Below are 22,761 nucleotides of genomic sequence, written 5' to 3' on the forward strand. Positions count from 1 at the left end.
CAAAAGAGCAAAAAAAAAACAATCGATATCAAAGTCGCCCATTTCAACTGTTTTAAATTTGGAAAAGCAAATATTGACAAAGCGTATTATTAAAAAATTAATCTTTTAAGTTCAAATTTTTTTCAAAGTTTTTACCCAGATAACTGACAAATTTTGTGATATGGTATTTGAAGTTTTGTATACAGTAATGCTTGATGAAAAAAACTACTAATTTTGATAATTATTTATGTTAAGAATACATAGCTAATAGATACTTCAACTACTCGGATTATGAAAGGGTTCTGAAACGTCACAGCCATTTTGTTTCTACCAGATTTCTACTTGTCTTGATGAATAACAAAGGAGACCAGTTGTCAGCCAGCAACTTGTGAATTTTTGAACTCATGAATAGGCTCGAATCTGTTGTAAATTTAAGCTGTGATTTGAGAAAGACTGATGAAAACATTAATGTTTGCAGTCAACATTGATCCCGCCGGCAGCTTGCCGCCAACATCTAGCTGGTGGCGCGCCGCCGACATCTTACCAGCGGCGCGGCGTGGCGCGCTATTTTTGGCCCCACCGCCGCTCTTCCCTCATCGGCGCGGCGCTGGGGTCTAGTTATAATGCATCAATGAATGGACAACTTGAGTGGTAGGGAGTTTATCATACAAGTACCATTTTGACTAGGCTATTAAAGGGTGGGATGGGGCTAAAGTAGGGAGAAGGTCGCATACTTGGGACAGAGGTCACATACCGTGAAACCATCTAGCAAAAAAATCCCCAAATAATTGGAAGGAAGTACCTCTCTATCAGATGGCATTTGCACAAGTTTGAAATTGACAGTAGCCATTTTGTTATTTTGTGGAAGGATCAAAAATTTCAGGTTAGGCATCAACATTTTTTGTGGAGTTCCATGAACTGTCTTGGGAAATGCTAGGTTTACAGTAATCATTTATTGGCTCTGGTTTGTCAATTATTATCTTTATGAACTAGAATCAGTGTTTTTGTCATAATTGTTGAAAAAAAATTCATGATTGCAGTGACATATAAGGTTCTGTACTTGGGACTGTCCCAAGTATGGGCACTTGGGACATGTCCCATGCATGGGCGTAGACAAGGAGGGGACATTTACCCTCTTCTCTTCTTTTGTTCTGGACTTGCTGAAAAATTTTGCATTATGCATTCTCTCTCTCTTGTTACAATTTTGGGACCTTCTTTTCCAAGCTTTCTGATGGTCATGACCAGGTGTGCCTCTCTCTCTCCATCAGACAGAAGTCCATCAAGTTCGAAGGGTGACTTTGGCTGAGAGGGGTCAGACCACAACTATTCTTGCTTGTGTTTCAGCAGCTGGAAACTCAGATCCACCAATACTTGTCTTCCCAAGGAAAAAGACAACACCAAGGATGACTCTAGGGGCTCCACCTGGTACTGTTGCATGTGTTAGCAACAGTGGCTGGACTACAGCTTCTGTATTCAACAAGTTTCTGCTTCACTTCATTGCCACTGTCCAGCCAAACCAAGACAAGCCACAGTTAATCATTATGGGTAATCATGAGTCCTATTTATAAGTTGAAGCTATCCAGGCATCATGATAATCATGTAATCCTCTTGACCTTGTCTCCAAACATGTTACAGAAACTGGATGGTCAACAATCCAGGCATTCCAGTTTCTCTGTACAAAATTCTACAGTTTCTAGGTGTTACTTATCTACTTCCAGTTACCCAAACCAAAATCACTGCAGGGTTTTGAGTAACACATAATTGCCTATTTAATGATTACATTTTTGTCAACAACAATTCTTCACCATCAACTGTCACCAATAGACTACTGAGTAAGCCTGCATCAGAACCCAGAGATGAAGACTGCTATCCTCAGAATCAGAAGAGGAGGGTGGAGCCCCTCATGATTTAGGAATCACCTGCACTTCAAACCAGTGTTTTGCCTGCCATAATAAGACCGCATCCTAAAGCTCATCCCAGAAAGGTCATAACCAAAGGCCCACTGAAAGGGGTCTGTCAAATACTGACAGATACTCCCAAAAAGAAGAAGATTGAGGAGGGGACTGCACTTTGACAAACTAGGAAATCTAAGGGAGCTCTCAAAAACACTCATCAAAAAAGCAAAAATCCTAGGCAGTCCTTTTTCACTGAAAGTAGAAGTAGCTTGGAAGATATTTTGGACTTGATTGAACCAATCAAACCAGATGCTCAGGAAGGACCTTCAGCTGAGAGAAACCCTAAATTTGGGGTAAATTTGCAGGTGACACAGTTATTTAGCTAGGGTGAAAGTGAGAATGTCATTTGATGGTTTTTTTATGCTCTTTCATGTTACAATAATCACTTCTGTTGCAAATTGCATCTTGAGCCCTTAAAGGAGCCTGAAGGTATTTCATTTTGTAACCACACAAAAAGGTTATCAACACTAGTTAAGTTATTGAAAAGTGGTTAAAAACATATCACTAGTTTGTAAATAAGTTGTTCAAGAGTAATATATTCCAAAAATACTTATTTATAACAATTCAGACCTCAATTATTAGGCATCTCAATTCAAACTGTTTTACTACCATTTCAACTTTTTCAAATGCTGTTGAAAAAATAGAACTGAATCTTGCAATTTGAAACTTGCTGTCAACAATTCAGGGTATATATTTGCACATTAGGGGGATGGGAGTGTAAAATTCAAGGTAAATTAACAATAGGCAAAATAATTTACCTAGGATGAAAGTGAAAACATCATTTGATGCTTTTTTATGCTCTTTCATAATTCATATAAAATACTTTTGGGGCCCCTTTAAGGGCTCAAGATGCAATTTGTAACAGAAGCAATTATTTTATTATGAAATAGCATAAAATGACATTTTCACTTTCATCCTAGCTAAATTGTTGTGCCACCTGCAAATTTACCCAATTTGGTGCTATGAAACTTTGTCTCAGTACTTGAAAAGGACACCAAAAAAGGAAAGTGGCCCATTTTTTAGCACTAAGATCATACATCTTTCTGCAAAGATTATTATTTTTTAACTCATCTTTGTTCTAAGATCTTACAGCTCACTGATGTTAGCAAAAAGTGTGAAGACTGCCACTGTCTTACCATACAGAACAATGATGAGAGAACTTTGATGATCTACTCATCATTAGGCCTGTTTTTTCACTCATCAATGTGCTAAGATCTTACATCTTTTTTCAGAAAAAGCTTAAAAGTGAATTCTTTGAACAAACATCTTATATCTTTTGTTGTTTTTGTGCAAATGTCTTTCATCATTCTTCTCTGATCAGCGGTCTGAGAACAATGATGAATAGATCATCAAAGTTCTCTCATCATTGTTCTATATGGCAGAAAGATGGTGTTTTTCACATATTTTATCAACATCAGCAAGCTGTAAGATCTTAGAACAAAGATGAGTTGAAAAACAATAATCTTTGCAGAAAGATGTAAGATCTTAGTGCTAAAAAAATGGGCCTAATAGTGTTGGTGAAATTGTTTCAAAAATGGCAGAGGAAAAATAAGTACAGGTTTGTAGTTTCAAGAGGATTGCTCCATTTTTGAAATTCATCCCCATTGATGCTTCATACTGGTATAGTTCTACTGAAATTGTGATGATCTTGCCAAAGCCTGAGCCTTCTGGACAGACCAAAAGACAGGTTGGACATTTTGTCTTTCCCCTTGATTTGTCACCATTTAACATGTTGTGAATATGTGAACAACTTCTGGTTGAAGCTTGTTCATACAGCTGTGTTTTGTTCTTTAATTTTATATGTTATCTCTATTAAATAACTGAGTTTTGCATCAAATAAATGTTTTTATTGTCGGTCCCAAGTATGGTTTCCAAGTGTCTCATCTATGGTGCCCAGTTCTATACTTGGGACAAAATGGGTAGTTGTCAAAAGAATATATTTTCTTGAAAACAAATTAATTTCAGAACTTGAAAACTTGCTAAAATCTTCCTTGATTAATGCAGATGATGCTGAAAAATTTTTGTTTCTGCACTGCAAAGTATCAAGGAGAAAGAAGAAAATCAAAAATATTGTCCCAAGTATTGAGCCTTCCCCCTATAGTGGGAGTAGCCTAGCTTTAAAATGTGTTCACCAAAATTTTTCAATATAGCCTTTTATAGAATAAGATGGTTTTCTTAACATATTTCCTTCTCAACAGCCCCAATTGTGCATTAATACCCCTATAGACTACATCAGCCTAGTTATCTATGCTATGCAATCTTCTAAGCCCAACAAATAGCCTAAGGAAAGAACAAGTGGCTTGAGAACACCTTGATCGAGTATTTTTAGGTCTAGGCCCTGGATTCATTACTGAAACTGTCATTTAGGCTAACTCAATTCATTACTAGCCTAGCCAATTCAAAATAGGCTAGCAAGAGGCCCCTCAACTAGAATTTTGACATTTTAAACATACCTTACTTTTAAGACGGAGCTATAATTATTCTTGATGATGGCTGATTAACCCTCTTCTCTTGTCTGGTGAAAAAAGTTTGTTAATTCTTCAAAAAATCTCAAATCTCGCGGCAAAACATTTCGAAATTTATGATCTAGACATTGCCAGGTTTGCTAATGTGACTGTTCTGTAGTGGGGCAAAATAGACTAAATTTTAGGGCCATGCCTACATTCGGCGTATGCTAGACAATCAGGACGGAGAACTGGAAAACTTGGTGATGTAGACTGCTACTACTGCTCCATTTTTCTGTTTCTGGGTAGGGTACAAAAAAATGTCAATTAATGCGCTGGTATACCAAAAATCAGGAGGTTCCGGTTGAAGCCTTATCAAGCAACAAATCAGAGGCAACGCTATAGCATCACCTATAGTAAAGGCCATACGGCTCCAATGTTTTATTATTTTTTTTTCCCAGAGGCACTTCATATGGAAGGGTTTTTCGTAGAAACTTCAAAGGGGGCTCATTCGATTGCAAATCGAGAGTTCTAGTGCTTTTTTAAGAGTCAAAAGTGATTGGAAGGCAACTAACACCCCTTCCACGCCCACCAGTTCCCCAAACACATCCAATCAAAATTTTGATACTGCCATTTTGTTCAACGTAGTTGATAGTTCTAGAAACTATGTTTAAGCAGGACACTCCCCCCACAGTCTTCAGGGTAAGTGTTAGAAGTTATGCCCTGGGGGCATATATGGTTCTTATGGAAGGAATGCTCGAATAAACTTCAGAGAAGGGTCATTTGATTGGAAATTGAAAGTTCTAGATCACTTTTTAAGCATCAAAAGATATCAGAGGTTAACCAGCGTCCCCTTCCCCCGCCTAAACCCTTTTTTCCCAAATGCATCTGATTAAATCTTAAGACAGCTATTTTGTTTAAAATAGTTTAAAGATCATATAACAAAAATTTCCGTGTCAACAAAACCCACCAGGGCCCAAGGGCATGCCTTGTAAGTTATGCCCTGGGGGCATATGTGGGTCTTATGGAAGGGAGGCTCGTATTAACTTCAAAGAGGACTCATTTGATTGGAAATTAAAAGTTCTTGTTCACTTTTTAAGAGTCAAAAAAGATTGGAGGGCAACTAGCCCCCCCCTCCCCACGCCCTCTTTTCTCCAAATTCATCCAATAAAATTTTGAGATATTGGCCATTAGTCATTAAGTTAAAAATTGCGCCAAAGTCAGATAAAAAAACTCAGGTGTCGTCACAACCCCCCATAAACCAGGGGCAGGCGTTGTAAGTTTTGCCCTGGGGCATATATGGTTCTTATAAAAGGGATGCTCATCTAAACTTCAGAGAGGGCTCATTTGATTGGAAATTGGAAGTTTGAGCTCACTTTTTAATAGTCAACAGAGATCCAAGGGCAACTGGCACCCCCTCCCCCACGCCTTCTTTTTCCAAACCAATCTGAGGAAAATTTTTAGATAGAAATTTTGTTAAAAATAGTTCAAAGGTCGGATAAGAAAAACTCCGGTGTTAATATAAGCCCCCCCCCCGGGCCCAAGGGAAGGCGTTCTAAGTTATGCCCTAAGGGCATGTATGGTTCTTATGAAAGGGATGCTATTATAAACTTCATAGAGGTCTCATATGCTTGGAAAGTGAAAGTTCTATTTCACTTTTTAAGAGTCAAGAGAGTTAAAAACAACTAGCCCCGCTCAACGCCCTTTTTTCCCCGAACCCATCCACTACAAATTTCGAGATAACCAGTTTTTGGAAATTGTTCCAAAATTAGATAACAAAAACTCCCCCCAAGGCCCAGGAGATAGGCGTTGTAAGTGTTGTCCTGAGGGCGTATACGGTTCTGATGAAAGGGATGCTCGTAAAAACTTCAGAGAGATCTCATTTGGTTGGAAATTGAAAGTTCTAGTTCAATTTTTAAGAGTCAAAATATATCCGAGGGCAACTAGCCCCTGCCCCACTACACACTCTTTTTCCCCAAGCTCATCCGATGAAAGTTTTATAATAGCCATTTCTTAAAAAATAGTTCAAAGGTCAGATAAGAAAAATTCCTGTGTTGACGCAGCCCCCCACGACCCAGAGGCAGGTGTTATGAGTAAAGCTCTATGGACATATATAGTTCTCATGGAAGGGATGCTCGTATGAACTTCCGAGAGAGCTCATTTGATTGGAAATTGAAAGTTCTTGTTCACTTTTTAAGACTCAAAAGAGATCGAAGGGCAATCGAGAGTGCTAGTGCCCTTTTTAAGAGTCAAAAGTGATCAGAGGGCAACTATCCCCCCTCCCCCAAGCCCTTTTCCCCCAAATACATCTGATAAAAATTTTAGGTAGCCATTTTGTTAAAAATTTCAAAGATCATATAACAAAAGCTCCTTTGCGTATGGCCAATTCGTTAAAAAATAGTTCAAAGGTCAGATAAGAAAAACTCCTGTGTCGACACAACCCCCAGGGCCTGGGACAGGAGTGTGATATCCATGTGAGAGAGTGAGGTGATACCCAAACTCTTGTTTCTAGTAATTTTTGTTCGTTTCAAGCTTGATTTACATATTAAATTTAAGTTTTACTCGTTTTAAGATTTATTTATTAATTTACATTAATACCTGTTGTATGTTTGTTTGCATTATTTATTTAATATCTGTTCGTTTTAAGTTTCATTTATACTTCAAGGGCGAACTAATTTTTTTCATTTAAATCTTGATTTGGCAGCTAAATCCAAGCTATTCTTGCTGCTAATTCTGTCTGATCTATTGTGGTTTAGTTTATCGCATGTATTCTGAGACAGACTCCTGTTCCAATTCTTTATGTGTTGGACGTTATTTATTATTTAATAGTAATTTCTGGTCATTTTGAGTTTGAATTTTAAGAGGCATTTGTATCTACTGAGCTTAAGTTTAAAATGGCCTTTACTTTTCTTTGAAAAACTTATAATTGGGAAAGTTTTTTTTTTATTAATTTGATAAAGGAGCTATGGTACTTACCAAAAAGGATAAAGAGGCTTTCAAAAACCCACAGAAATAGTAAAATAAAGAGACTTTCTCACTATTTGAATTTTAGAAGGACAAACGTGATGATTGCAGAACTGTGTAGAAAACCAGAGAATGAAAAACCGTGGAAAATGTAGCATTTACTACTTGTCTTCCTGTTCCCTGTCCCAGTTTTCTAGCAAATTCCGAATGTAAACGCACTCTAATTTACTTGCATGCTTAATTTGCTAACTTTTTTTGACAAAATTTGCCAATTATTTTAATAGTTTTAAAAGAAAAATCTAAAAAGATATAAAGTATAATTTCTTCCATCAAACCAAAAGAAAAATTGCAAAGACTTTAATTTTCACTTTATGTACTACAAGGATTAGCAAATTTAAATAAAAAGGTAAAAAAAAAAAAATGAGTATGAATGTCACAACTGTCACTTTAAGACACAAGGAATATTACTTTAGTATCTTTAAGAAATATCTTACTTTTTACTGACTTTTCTGCTACATATTTTCATTTAAGTCTTCTGCTATAATATTTGGCTCCCTAATCCTTGGCAGCCGAAAAATATAAACTTCCGAAGTAGCAGGTTTTCTTGGGTAATTATGGGGTTTTCATCAACATTTGAAGGTAGGTCTTACTCACAGAAAAAATATATATGTAATACAGACGTCCATTAATTTTACGCTGAATTTGGTGCTTATGCTCATTTATCCTCACATTTTCAGGCTTCTATCAAGCATGAGCGTCATCATACATATCATATAGGCACCCGGATACCCAACCTTTTTTTTAACATTGTAAGATTGGGTTGCATAGACATTTGTGTCATATACTTTTTGTCTGTGGTCTTTCCTAACTGTAATGATTTTTCTACACAAAACTTCTGGAATAATGATCATTCCTTTTGCTGGTAAGAATTTCAACAAAGTAGCAATCGACATTTATCTTGGATTAAAATAAAGAAAATAAGTTTTTTAACTGAAAGTAAAGAACAATATTAAAACTTAAAACGAAGAGAATTTATTCCGTATATGAAGGGCTGCCCCCTCCTCAATACCTTGCTCTTTTCGCTAAGATTTGACTGTTTGTCCCAATTATTTAATAGCATCTACTGAACCACAGAGGTCGTTTACTTAGAAATTGAAGCTTTTTTAAAAGTGCTAACAGCTTTAGCGTAAAGAGCAAGGTGTTGAGGATGGGGCAACCCTGTATATATGGAATAATGCCTGTTCATTTTGTTTTAATGTCGCTTCTTGCTTTCAATTAAAAAAAAAGCTTGTTTTTATTTTATTTCTGATCGTTTTTGAATAATACCGATAAATTTCGCTAATCCTAGATGAAATATATCTCCCCCTTCACGGGAAACTCTTCTGTGGAAATTTTATACAAAGTAAAGTGTACTTCTCCCTTCAAATTCCGTCCAAATAGTTCCATCCTCGCTGAAAATCCCTCTTTCCCTAAAATTTCTTGCGGACGATTCAGCCTGAAAATTATTCTTGGCATATTTTCATTTGAAAAAGATATTAATCTCTAATCGGTTTCACTATAACTCCGTAAATGTCCCCTTCCGTGTATATTTCTTGGATATCGAAACGCACAGAAAATAGCCCCCGCATAACTCCCCTGGAACATATCCACATGCAAAATTTAGTAGGTAAAGAGAATGTAATACCATTACAAAGAATTTTGTATAGGAATTTTGTCAAATCCCCCCAGTTTAAAATTTCCTCTGGAAATCTTACTCGTCCGAAATTTTCCTCTCCAAGGACAATCCTCCCTATGGACATTCAGCCCAAGCACAAAATTCCCCCCCCCCCAAAAATGTCTGTATATTTCCATACAATAAATACTATATGTAATAAATAGGCAAATTCCATAGATTACAGACCTCCCCCCACAGACTGTGGGGGGTAGTTTTAACCCTAAAGACATAGTTATATGATCTTTCAACTATACTAAACAAAATGGCTATCCCAAAATTTTGATTGGATAAATTTGGGGTTAAAAGGGGCTTGGGAGGAGAGTCAGTTGCCCTCCAATATTTTTGGTCAGTTAAAAAGAGCACTAGAACTTTAGTTTCCGCTCGAATGCACCCTCTTCCGATCTTCTAGAACCATTATTGCTAAAGTTTGACTCTGTCTCACAACTTTATTTTTTTTAAAATAAAAAACTTTAGAGTAAAGAGCGAGGCGTTGAGGAGGGGACAGCCCCTTTCATATACGGAATAATTTCTGTTCGTTTTAAGTGTTAATGTCGCTTCTTACTTTCAGTTTAAAAAACTGGTGTTTTTTTATTTAATTATAGCAAAGATCGATCTGGGTACAATGTATTATTAGTTCTTTTTTTGTTTAGACCAGGGCACTTCGTATCGAAGGAATGGTCGTAGGAACTTCAAAAAGGGCTCATTTGATTGAAAATAGAAAGTACTAATGCTCTTTTAATAGTCGAAAGTGATTTGAGGGCAACTAGTCCCCGTCCCACGCCCAACCTCCCATTTTCCCATTATCTTTAAAAACTAAATGTTGCCTTAAGATTAAATCAAAATGCGCGGTGCTAATACTAATTCCCAATATCAGCAGTATCCCATCTCAGCAGTATCCCATGAACGACTGAGGGTATTATATTCAAACTGTCGGGGCTACTTCTGCTCTGAAAATTTAACCAAATCAAAATAGCTTAAGTGTATCCAAGCTATCAAAGAAAGTAAACAGATTTTTTTTCGACTGGTATCAGGTTTTCTATTTCAAGTCAACAAGAGGAGGTATGAAACTAAATTGAACAATACTACTTGTGTCCGGATTTTTTAAATGTTGTATGCTTTTAAAAATTGCTGAAATTTTTTCTCTAGCATACAAATAGAAGGCCAAACTATAAAGTCTTAAAAAAAGAAAAGATTTAAAGTATCATTTTCTTTTTCCCTGAAAAGAATTTGTCAATATAAAACGAACAGAAATTAATTAGAAACAACTTTTTCCATAAAATAAGTTCTTCAAAGGAAAGCAAAAAACTCCATTAAACCAAAAATGAGCAAAAAATAATATCAAATAATCTACCAAGCGTGATACTACCACAAATCGGCATTGATAAATAAATGAAACCCAAAACGAACATAAATCACAATAAATAACCGAGTCAAACTCAAAACGAGCAGAAATTAACATTAGTAGGGCTCAAAACCCCTATGCCTTCCCAAGGCCAGAACATAATTTACACTTTACTGAAAAAAATACTATTTAAGATCTGTCTTATAACGAGCATTGTTAAATTTTTTCGATATGGTAACAAGATCGGATATGTTTGAAACCATCTTGAGAATTTCATTCTTGGTTAGGGAATATTATTATTTTTTTCACCAGCCTGTGAAACTTTATTTCATTATGCTTTGTCAAACGGCATTGATAAAATCGATTGAAAAATTATGTCATTATTTTTTGTTGGCGCAGGTTTTTCTAAAATTATCTCTTTATCTTTTTTAAGACAAAAAGTTAAAAAGAGCAAAATAATTTGATCATTCAGGGCTACAGATTTCGGTGTCCTATGTTTTAATTAGTAGAATAATAAACAAATATATTTAAAATTCTTTATTATTTGTCCGGCACTCAAAAATTGCTATTTATAAGACTCAAAGCTTATCATTTATAGCGTTAAAATATGGAATTTGAAGCACCTTGTATTTTGAAAGAGGAAAATAGCGATGCCACTGTTCTTTGTAAAGAAACAGTAGATGGGGCAGGAGCACGAAGTGTCACTGAATAGGATATAAATACTCTTGGCGAACAAATAGCAGTAGCTAAAATGCAAAATTCTGAGAATGTTGACAAACAACGCCATGACGTAAACCAGTCTGCAGCAAAAGATGGCGATAACACAGAAAGAACCACTGCTCTTTGTAAAGAAACAGTAGGTACAGAAGAAAAAAAAGTGTCACTGAACAGGATAGAAACACTCTTGGTGAACAAATAGCAGTACCTAACATGCAAAATTTTGGGAATGTTGACAAAGGACGCAATGACGTGAGCCAGTCTAGAGCAAATGATTGTAAAAACACAGAAAGAAGAAAAAGTAACTCTTCTGAAAATGCCAGTGACCTATACAAAGGCAGAAGCGGTACGAACAGTGACCACCATGGGATGGGTTATAAAAGTGTGTCTGGCATAAGCAGAGGTAGAGGAAAAGCATTTAACCTTAACAGAAATAGAGGCAGTACGGGTGTTGGTGGTAGAGGCAGAGGAGGTCCGAACTTTAAAGGAGGTAGGGAAATACATGACTCTAACAGAGGTCGAGGAAGGTCAAATGTTAACAGAGGCCGAGGAAAGTCTAATTTTCAAAATGACCGAGAAGGGTCAGATAATAACAGAGGAGATGAAAGGTTAGATTTTAACAGGGATCAAGAAAGGTCAAATGTTAACAGAGATAATTACAGAGGAAGAAGAAGTCTAGGTTTTAACAGAGGTCGAGGAAGGTCGAATGTTAACAGAGGCCAAGGAAGATCAGAATTTCAAAGAGGCCAAGGAGGTTCGGATTTTCAAAGAGGCCGAGAAGGGTCAGATAATTTTAGAGGAAGAGGAAGGTTAGATTTTTACAAAGGCCGAGGAAGGTCAGATTTTCGAAGCAACCAAGGAGAGTCATATTTTCAAATTGACCGAGAAGGGTCAAATTTTCAAAATGGCCGAAAAAGGTCAGATAATAATAGAGGAAGAGGACGGTTAGATTTTAACAGAGGCCAAGGAAGGTCAGATTTTCAAAGAGGCCGAGGAGGTTCGGATTTTCAAAGAGACCGAGAAGGGTCAGATAGTAACAGAGGAGGAGGAAGGTTAGATTTTAACAGAGACCAAAAAAGGTCAGATTTTCGAAGTGACCGAGGAGAGTCAGATTTTCAAACTAACCGAGAAGGGTCAAACTTTCAAACTAACCGAGAATGGTTATATACCGACAGAGGAAGAGGACGGTTAGATTTTAACATAGATCGACGAAGGTCATATGTTAACAGAGGCCAAGGAATGTCAGATTTTCAAAGAGACCGAGAAGGGTCAAATACTAACAGAGGAAGAGGAAGGTTAGACGTTAACAGAAGTCGAGGAAGGTGAAATGTTGTTAACAGAGGCCAAGGAAGGACAGATTTCCAAAGTGGCCAAGGAAGGTCAGATTTCCAAGGAGGCCGAGGAAACTCGGATTTTCAAAGAGGCCGAGAAGGGTCAGATAAGAACAGAGGAAGAGGATGGTTAGATTTTAACAAAGGCCGAGGACGGTCAGACTTTCGAAGCGACCGAGGAGATTCAGATTTTCAAAATGACCAAGGAAGGTCATATTTTCAAGGAGGCAGAGGAGGATCAGATTTTTCAAGAGGCCGACGAAGTTCACATTTTAAAAATGGCCAAGAAGGGTTAGATTTCCAAAATAGCCGAGAACGGTCAAATAATAACGGAGGAACAGGAAGGTTAGATTTCAACCGAGATCAAGAAAGGTCAGATATTCAAAATGGCCAAGAAGGGTCAGATAATAACAGAGGAACAGCATGGTTACATTTTAACAAAGGCCAAGGAATATCAGATTTTCGAAAAGGCCGAGAAGGATCAGATTTTCAAAGAGACCGAGAAGGTTCACATTTTCAAAATGGCCGAGAAGAGTTTCAAAATCAGGACCACCTGAAGAAGACAGGTGGTGCTTTACATAGTTATCACGATACCGAGGACCTGTTATCGAGACAGGGAGGAACTGTCCTAGATCTATCATGGATGATGTCTAGGGATAGTTGTGATAGTTGTGATTATGACTATTACGATTATGTGAGTTTTATTAATTATGGCTGTGGATATCGTCATAGGTGTGATAGGTGTCGTCATAGACTATGAGTATGACAATTATGATAGTTGTGATGAGGATAGCTGTAGAGATATGCCAGCAGATATCTGAATATAGGCGATTAGATTGCTCACCGTTCTGACCCCGCAATAGGAGAATATAAAACTTTCCCTAGTAGATGGTGTTGATACTTATCTCAAGTTTTTTCATTTTTTTATGTTTTCACAAAGCGACTCGTTACAATTGTAACAGAAACTCTAAAAAACGGAATTTTAATATCAATAGATACATCAAAAGAATTCAATTTTAATGCTAATTTTAAATATTTAAGTTTTATCAAGTTTAGTCTTACTCATCAAAATTTGCTAAGAAAATTTGCCCTATCTTTGAAAAATGAAAAAAACATCCCCCAAAAGTCATAGATTCTTAATGAAAAGCTCACTATCAGTTTTAGCGTATCAAAGAACCTTTCTGCAAAGGTTTCAAGCTCCTTTCTGCAAAAATGTGGAATTTGGTATATTTTGCCAGAAGAAAGGTCACGGATGCGTGTTTGTTTTTGTTTCTGGTTACTATATTTATTAGCATTGGACTTGATCGTCCCTTAGACTTGCTAGGCAGCTAGCTACCGCTGCAACCCAAAAAGGAATACATTGTGCCCACCTCGCTCTTTACTTAGGCAGGGCAGTTGCACTGCCTATGTGTGTTAGCAATGAGGAACTAGCTTAACTTATAGCCCTTACCTCAGATGCTGCTGGTGGGGTCTTTAACTACAAAGGCATGGTTATTTAAAGGCATGACTATTTAAAAAAAAAATGTTTATTTTTACTTTGATCGGATGTATTCTGGGGGGGGAGGGGGATGTCGCTTACGAGGGAAAGGCTGATTGTCCTCTGATTAACCTTGATTCTTCAAAAGATTCTTTTAGTGTTAAAATATTATTTTCAGTTTGTATTGAGAGTTGAATCCCCGTATGGGGATTTATATGTGTGTTTTTGTGTACCCTTTTGGAAGATAACAAGTAAGCTATTTTCTATAGCTGTTGAGACTATTTTTGCAGGAACCCAGACAGGGTAGGAAAAGAGTTGCGAGACATACCTTCATTTATTATATGGACAGGAGGGTTCAATTAACCTACGAGGAGATATCTAAAGATTTTAGTCTTGACCCATGTTGGGTGCACCCTTTGCTTAGAGTTTGGCCGTTTGACCATTCGATCACATTATCTTACCCTGGAGCAGGCTAAACCGTAATGGGCTATTAACATACTCTATATTTACGGAACAGTAGTGATAACTGCGGACTTTCCATTACAATATTTTGCGCCAGCGAGGCTTCCCTCCAGTAAGTGGTGTAGCACCATTTTCTTACCAATAAGTGGTGACACCCGTATCCTATTTAGATTGTAGAGAAAACGAAAAAAATATGGAATTACGAAGATCTAAATGGGCTGTGCCTAGTTAGACAATAATAAAGAGAAATAACGTGAAATTAATCGCATTCTGAGTTGAGTAAGAAGAACGGTAAGAAGAGAAATTGGGAGTCGAGTTATTATTTGAGTGAATTGGGGGACTTAGATATAATCTTCACTGATGAAGGTTGAAAGATTATTGAAGACGGCAAATTAGGAGAATTTGTCAGTATTGTGCGCATGTTTGATAAGTAAGGTGAGAGCCACCTGTCCTACTGAGTAATCGGCCTAAGAGGAGATTACATTGAAAGCACCAGAATCCGGGGTGGATACGTGATTTGTTTTATGGGTAGTTCCCCTGTTTGAGTTTTAAACAAGTTCGAGCTAATTCATTAGTGAAATATTCGCTCGGTTTTTTAGTTTACTGTCTCGTCCAACCCCTGGTAATTCGTTTTTCGGATATATATTTCTCTTTTATAAAATTGCTTGATGTGAAAGAAGTTGTTATTGTCTAATGAACTCTAGATATTCCGGTTATTTGAAAAATTGTTGAATCTCATTATGCGGTGCTTATAATTCACAATTGTAATTGCGTACCATAAATTTAAACCCATAAAACAGGGAGGCTGAGCCACCCTGTGGAAAAAACGAAATACTTGATAGTCGTGTTCTAAATGTTGATAATCCGCAAAAATAGGATGTGGAAGTGAAAAGGCCGCATAATATTGAAAATAAGACGTGACAAAATGATTTTCGAGAAAATTTTACGAAAAAATAAAACTTGAGAACACTTTTAACGAATATGAGACGCCGAAAAATATTTCCCAGAGAAAAATGAGACGATATTTATTTTACGCGCTTTTCCTCGTAAAGTTAGAGAAATTTTAATACAATATGAAAAACCAAATGTAGGAATTCTTTATCTTCAATAAATGGGTCTATGACAAGGAAAGTGGTGCTCAATAGAAGTTTGTTCTGAATGAAATTTTGGAGCATCGGTTAATATCAGCTTCTGTTATTTCTAGCTTTAAAAACTCAAATTATTTTTTATTTAAAAAAACAAAATGCAAATATCATGATCCGGATTGGTAGCCACATGCTGTACAAACTTGTTTCTGCTAAACTGGGGTTGCTAAACTGGGCATGCTGCACCCTTTTTGATTTTCTGTACTTCTTAGTATTAGAAACAGGACCCTTGTTCATTCGGACTATCAGTAACTGAACAGAATTTCGATCGATAAAATCTTTATTGAAATGTTCTTTCTAGCAAAAAGTTTGTGAAGAAACCATTCTAAGCTGTCTGGTATATACTTGTGCTGCTCTTCTTCAGAGGACATGTCTTCAAAGATTGTGTAGGTCTCTTTGTGTTAGCTTCTTGATATCTCTCTTAGTTAGTTCAGTAGGTGCAAGAACTCAGGCTTTTCAGCATCACCAGGGCAGCCACTCTTTCTTTTTCATGTAAAATCTGCGGCAATCAATGTGTAACCGACTTCCTACAGTAACTTGAAGATTCTCTCGTGGCTCTCGAGTGGCCACACTATTTTTAAAATCTCTTTGTCGTCGATGACACTTATTGCGCAAGAGCTATCTACGCTTTTGAGGCGTATTAGAGAGACGGCAGATTTCATTTAAAGTAGTCAAACTTCTGAAGTAAAAATAATTCTTTTTTTGGCAAAAACTCGAATTTCGTCTTGAATAGTGTAAAATGATAAATAAAGAATAAACAATTAGATTGAGGAAAGATAATTTCCTCCAGCTATAGAAAATAGTTACTAGGCTTCAACGAGCTGAAGAAGGTTTGAATATGGAATCTAGGGCAGAAACAAGCGCTGAAAACGAATATCTGGTAGCGTATTCAAAATTCTTTGCGCCAATGGCAAAAAGGGCGTATCTGCATAAATAGGATAAAAAAAACAAAATTGGGCATATTTTTATTCTGGGGAGTTTTTTCTAGCATTTTGTCTGGTAGAATATCACTCCATGTTTTCAATTTCAGATGCAATTCCACTATTGAGGGATGTCAAGAGTAGAGGGGGAGTATTATCTCTCTACTCTACTTTTCACATCTACCTTGCTTTAATTTGCACTTGCAAGCATTAAGAATTTACAAGTTCTTCAACTGATCGACATTAGCGTGAAATAGCTATACTCTGTGCAATATTAAGTATTTTCGCAATTTCTACCCTCCCGCCACCCTAACTCCCCCGATGTGCCCCAGATATTTCGGCGCTCGGACACCCTCCTTGCGCTACACTTATGCAACTAGCGAAAATTTCACTGGAGCGCTACCTAGTAATGCGATCTCATTACACGAACGTCAATATCATCACTTTGTTGATAATAGAAGATTTAATACTTTGATGAATTTTTGTGAAGGTCAGGAACATGATGGTTGTGCAAGAATTCTTAAAGAGCTTAGTAATGTTCTTCAGAAATCTAAAAATTCTGACAATTTTGCTGGTGTTGTTGAAGCAGTCAAGGAGAAACTACAGCTTTTATCTCCATGGCTGGAAAAATTTGAAAGGCCTCTCGTGACAGTATTCAAAATCACAAGTTTTGGAAGCAGTACGAGAAGATTATGATTGTTTTCTGCCAGTACCATCATGGCGAGCGCTCTGGCTGATGGTCTGAGCACCTTCTAGGTGCGGAGTTAATGCTACCCTTCATTGTAGCTTCTGGCCACCACAAGTATGCAAAGTGTCTGATACAGTACATCTTGGAGATGAGGAACCTGCCAGATGAAGTGCAAGCCTTATTTGAAATAGGCCTATTCAATGTGAAAAGGTGACCAGGCTCGTTTGCGTGTTGCAAACGAGCCTCGTTGATCGTTGCGTGTATGGCTGTCTGGAGGATTTGAAGACGGGATGAGAGCTGTATGTTTAAGTCATGATGTTGATTTGCTCTGTTTCGAGGAATTTCTATGTAGCACACATGAGGAAGTGCACACCAGAATGGCTTTGCACGTTGCCTTTTGCTGCAGAAACGGCTTTGAAAGGGTGACGGTTTGTGCTAATAATACTGATGTAGTTGTGATACTAGTGGATCAATTCCCTTGTATCCTTAACATTTTCCTGGGGAGAATGTTGTGCCTCAACTCCTCGTGAAGTTTCAAAATTATTATGACCCCATTGATCTTTTGTTCCAGAGAAAGGAGAAGCAAATGTTGAACTCCCTGGCGTTCATTCACTGCATTTCAGGGTATGACACAACGAGTTACTTTTTCTCCAAAGGAAAACGAACATTCTTAGCGTCCGCCAAGAAGAGCGGTCTGTATATGGAGATTCAGTGTGCAATACAGAAGTTGAGGGATGGAACCTTCACGGAAGCCAGTATGCTCTCCTTCCAAGATGTTTCAAGAAAGGTGATGATCAGCGCTTATGGAAGGGATCCTAATCAGTTTTCCCTCAGTGATTTACGAGTACACTTATACCCTCGTAAGAAGGAGCTGAAAGTGTTGCCTCCTACAGAGGGGGTATTTATGGAACATTGCAAGCGTTCTTACTATCAGCTTGCAATCTGGAATTCCTCATTGATTGCAAGACCATGTCTGCCAAGCCTTTTGAGTTATGGATGGCAATTTTCTGGACAAGTTTTTGTTTCTGTTGTTTTGAACGCTTCCTCGCTTCCGTCGGAATATTTACAGCTCTTTTGTGAGTGTAAGAAAAAGTTCACCAAGAACAGTAAATGCCTTCCTCGATTTTTTTATATTTTGTGTGCTTCTGCCGGAAAGTGTGATAATTCACCCGAAGATGTATAACACATGCGTAATTTGTGGTCATTTTCTTTCGATTCTTCTTTCTTTCTCTTTTTTCCATTAAAAGCTCTATTTCTGCAGTTAATTTTTTTTATTTTGGACATACTTCTGTCGAGGCTAGTATTCAATATCTGTGCACTTTAATTTATTCCAAGTGGCTTCTGTTTTGACGCCACTAACAGAATGGAGTTGCAAAGGTGTTATTACCTTCCTGGGCAGCCTCAATTTCTCTGTTCCTCACCCTTTCAACATAACTCTAATGCAAGTACAGGGAAGTTGGTTTCTGGTGTCAACACTTAGGTATGTTTTAATAATATGCGGTTAGGAAGCTAGATCTGATTGTGCTCATCATTTCTTTCTTTTCTCTCTGCAGCTTATTCTGTTTCACATTTAAAGTTCAAGTCTCTCATCTAGGTTGAAAAACAGAAAATATAGCTGATGACGTAATCGATTATGCAAATTAGGTGAAATCTCCTTTGGCGCACAAAATTTTCGTTGCGCCCGCCTATATTCGTTTTCTGCAGCAAATTCTGCCCCTGATAAATTCCTCAAACCTTCTTCAGCTCATTGAAGACTGTGATGTTAGAATTTCATTGGCTGGGTCCCTGACTAAATAGTCAGCAGGCTAGTATATAGAAATCATTTGTATTAACTGGTGTAATTCCGGGGTTGAAGGACTAAGTACTGAGTTCAATTGATACTCATAGAAAATCAGGCCGATGGCAAGGTTCAAGTTTTTATTATTAATACAATATTTACACAAAATATTAAATTTCCGACAGAGAGAAAACTCGACAGAATCGGGAACAAAAAAACACTTGACACATAAATTTAAATTAACTGTACCTCTACTAATATTCCACTTATTGAGATTTAAAACAAAATCTTCAATTTTATATTTCAAACTACCCTTAAAAATAAAATACAAAACAATAGGTAACTCACATTGCCAGAATCCTCAACCAGCCAAAAAAAAGGAATATTCCAAAAAATTTACTAACTTTATTCTCATCGATAGGTGAGACCAACTCCTCCCCAAACACGCCATAAAAAATGAGGCGTACAGATGTATGTACAAGCACATACACATGCATATAACAATATACACATACGTATATGTACGCATACACAAGTTAACAAATTACATCCTCATTAAGCATTCCTTAATTTTAATTTTTAGTGTTGATAGGGATTACAATCTTTACCAAACTTATTCCATACTCTAACTAAACTATTTCTTAGTGAAAAATGCGATCTCTCTTACTTAATTAGTGGCTGACGGACCATCCACCGCCTCCTGGACTGCCGACGTGAATTCACCCCATCCAATACCTGTAACAGCTCAGATTCATAAAAACACGCAAGCAATGCCTTCTTACGGTACTGAACAATAAACTGAACTGACTGAAAAACTACAAATTGGTTAACTGGAAGGATATTCAATATAACATACATACTCTGAGTACTTGATTTGTTTGGTAACGAAACAGGAGATGATAGATAAATAGATAGATAGATATATTTATTTTCCATATACCAGTAAAATAATTACATAACAATCTACAAATCCCCACAAAGGCTCCATGGCCTGTAGGAGGGGGATTATGAAAAGATCAAATAAACATTAAAAATTTAAACGCTAAAGATTTAAACAATATAAACCTAACATTAATATTTAAACATATAAAAATAAGCATTTGAAATTTTAACATGTAAAGCATTTGTTTAATAAAACCAAAAAAAAAAAAAAAAAGAGGAGAGTTCACTAAATAAGCTTTATCAAACTACAGTGAATCACAACATCTATAAAAAAAAGGAGAGTTCACTAAATAAGCTTTATCAAACTACATTGAATCACAACATCTATATATAAAAAAAAAATAAATAAAAAAAAGAAATAAATGAAAAAAACTATTGGCAGCAGGCAAAAGTAAAGAAAATTAATCACATGAAAACAAAAGTTTTTTTACTAGTCTTTTGAAGGTGCCAAACGAGTGGCATTCTCGAACCAAATCGGGAAGGTTGTTCCATGTCAAATGACACGCAACAAGAGGATTAAAATCGGATCTTATTGTTGGTGTATGGGGAATTTGGATATTTAGAGAACTACGGAGTTGATATTTTGACCGATCAGATACAAAAGAAGATGTAAATCTAAGGGACCTAGGAATATCACCATGAGGCTGAAGAAAAGCGAAAGACGCACAGGAAAGAATATAAAGTTTTTTAATATCAAGTAACGGTTTAGTTGCCGAACGATTTACATCCTGGATAAGATTTATAGCTTTATCATAAGTATTCGAATTCAATACTTATGTATATTATTTCATAAGTATATTATAATAAGTATATATATTACTAAGTATAATATATATATTACTATATATATATTATACTATATTATATATAGTAATAAGTATATATATATATAACTAAGTATATATATAATAAGTATTATATTATTATATATATAATAAGTATATTATTTCAATACTCGTATTCTGTTGTCTCTGGAGTGGCAGTAGATGGCTCCTCAATGTATTGGAATAAACAAGTGGGCAATAATTAAGGTAAGAATATACTAAGCTAAAATAGACTAAGCTAAGCTAAAATAAATTCAACTGAATTTGGCTAATATGGTGCTTGTATCACAGGCTTTCATCAATGATAATTCCTAAGTAACGTACAAAGCTAACACGCTTAATACGCACTTTGTTTAAAGCCTGAACTGCCTGGAGTCCAGGACAAGAATTTTAAGTCCGAGAGTAAATAATAAATTTCGTCTTTTTGGAATTTACTGTCAGACGAACAGACTTAAACCACAACATAATTCTATCAATTGACTGACGTAAATTTTGCTGAAGTATCAGATCATTGGGTCCAGAGACCCTTCACCCCGTATCTCAGCATACAGTAAAGTAAGTCCGAGATCCTTTGACGACCAACCCAAGTCATTTATATAAATCAAGAAAAGCAGGCGGCCAAGTACAGATTCTTGGGGGACTTCAATATTGTTCGACTGCTGCACTATTCTTGATGTGGAGTCACCGTTGGCAACGAATTGTGTCCGGTCATATAAGTACGACATAATTAAAGAGCAGGCTGGCCCTCTTATCCCAAAATGATGCAGTTTGTTACAAAATATGATGGGAAATTGTGTCGAATGCTTTTTTTATGTCAAAAACAGAGTTGCTGGAATGTCACCTTTATCTAAAACGTAATGAATAAACTGAGTAACAACTAAAACGCATGTTGGGCAAAATGGTTTCCCCTGAAACCAAGTTGTGACTTGAGAAAGAAATTAATCTTCCCTAGTAAAGAAACCAGACGATTATACTAACAACGTTCAATAAGTTTAGAAAAAGCCGATAAAATCGAAATTGGACGATAATTATTTGGATCTTATGAATCACCTCCCTTATATAACGCAGCTATTCTATCAGCTTTAAGGTAATCAGGGAATTTGCCGTACTTTAAACAAAGGTCAATAATGTTAGCTAAGCATACGCAGTTTCCGGGATAATCGTCTTCAGTAAATTTGTACTAGATCCATCCGGCCCTTCTGACTTTCTGTTTTTCAAAAGTCTGGAAATTATCAATAATTCTGAAGCCAATACAGGAGAAAGAAATATTGATAGGTCATTCAATGGAGATAAATACTTCTTGAAATCAATATCTACAGCTGACTGCAATACAGCTGTTGGCGCTGGAGTCATTTCACCGATAGTAGCAAAGTGGTAGTTAAGTAGTGTAATCACTTCTTTTTCCCTTTCACAGTTGTCCCATCTTTTGCTGTCATTTCTTCGGGGATTTCGTTTTGTTTCGTCCAATTTAGACAATCATTAATTAATTTCCATGTCTTCCTGGGCGACCCTTTCACCTCTAGAAATGATTCTTTGTAATAAACTCTGGCCTACTTTCTTCAGTCGAATTTGACAAGTATTTCTGCCATTTATAAATTTGAGTATACTTGATGTAATCCACGGTTTAGTAGGCGGTTTAACTCTTCTGTTTGTAATACAGCGGTAAGGGTACGCCTGGTCAAGCGCATTTTTAAAGATTTCTTAAAACGTCCTCGCAGCCTCATCCGGGTCTTTGGACTCATAACAGGGTAAAAAACGGCGTTCCTCTGCAACTCCTTTAGTTTAGTTGTATCCATAACTCTAACTCTTCGCTGCTGCCTGGTAATAGTTGGCGTACTACCGATAATTAGATCACACACCACCATAAAATGATTGTTTACGACGACCTTACATGATTGAACTTGGATATTCTTACAAATATTGTCAATAAAAGACTGGGAAGTTTTGGTAACTCTAGTCAGTATACGACATGCAGGGAGACATCTTGCAGCTAAAAACGTAGGTAGCATTTCCGATGCTACGTCATATGTGTAAATTTTTCGTAATACGGTTACGTAGTAAAGATATATCAACATTAAAA

At 36.7% G+C, this 22,761-nt stretch overlaps 1 protein-coding gene across 5 annotated transcripts in view; it reads right to left on the reverse strand.

Moving 5' to 3' along the window:
• Nucleotides 1-22,761, reverse strand: part of LOC148940269 (DNA cross-link repair 1A protein-like) — a 320,311-nt gene that overhangs the window by 71,394 nt on the left and 226,156 nt on the right. Inside the window, exon 1 of one of the 5 annotated variants that reach the window (XM_089105743.1) lies at nt 4,388-4,476. The exons of 3 other annotated variants lie outside the window; for them this stretch is intronic. The gene's annotated coding sequence lies outside the window, so the exon portion shown is untranslated. Of the gene's footprint in view, nt 1-4,387; nt 4,477-22,761 lie in introns of those variants that run through there. One more of the 5 variants, XM_089105744.1, reaches the window with a different exon arrangement.

This window comes from Artemia sp. Qi Xiang Cuo, chromosome 20 (assembly GCF_049724085.1).
Source record: "Artemia sp. Qi Xiang Cuo chromosome 20, ASM4972408v1, whole genome shotgun sequence".
Lineage (NCBI taxonomy): Eukaryota > Metazoa > Arthropoda > Branchiopoda > Anostraca > Artemiidae > Artemia > Artemia sp. Qi Xiang Cuo.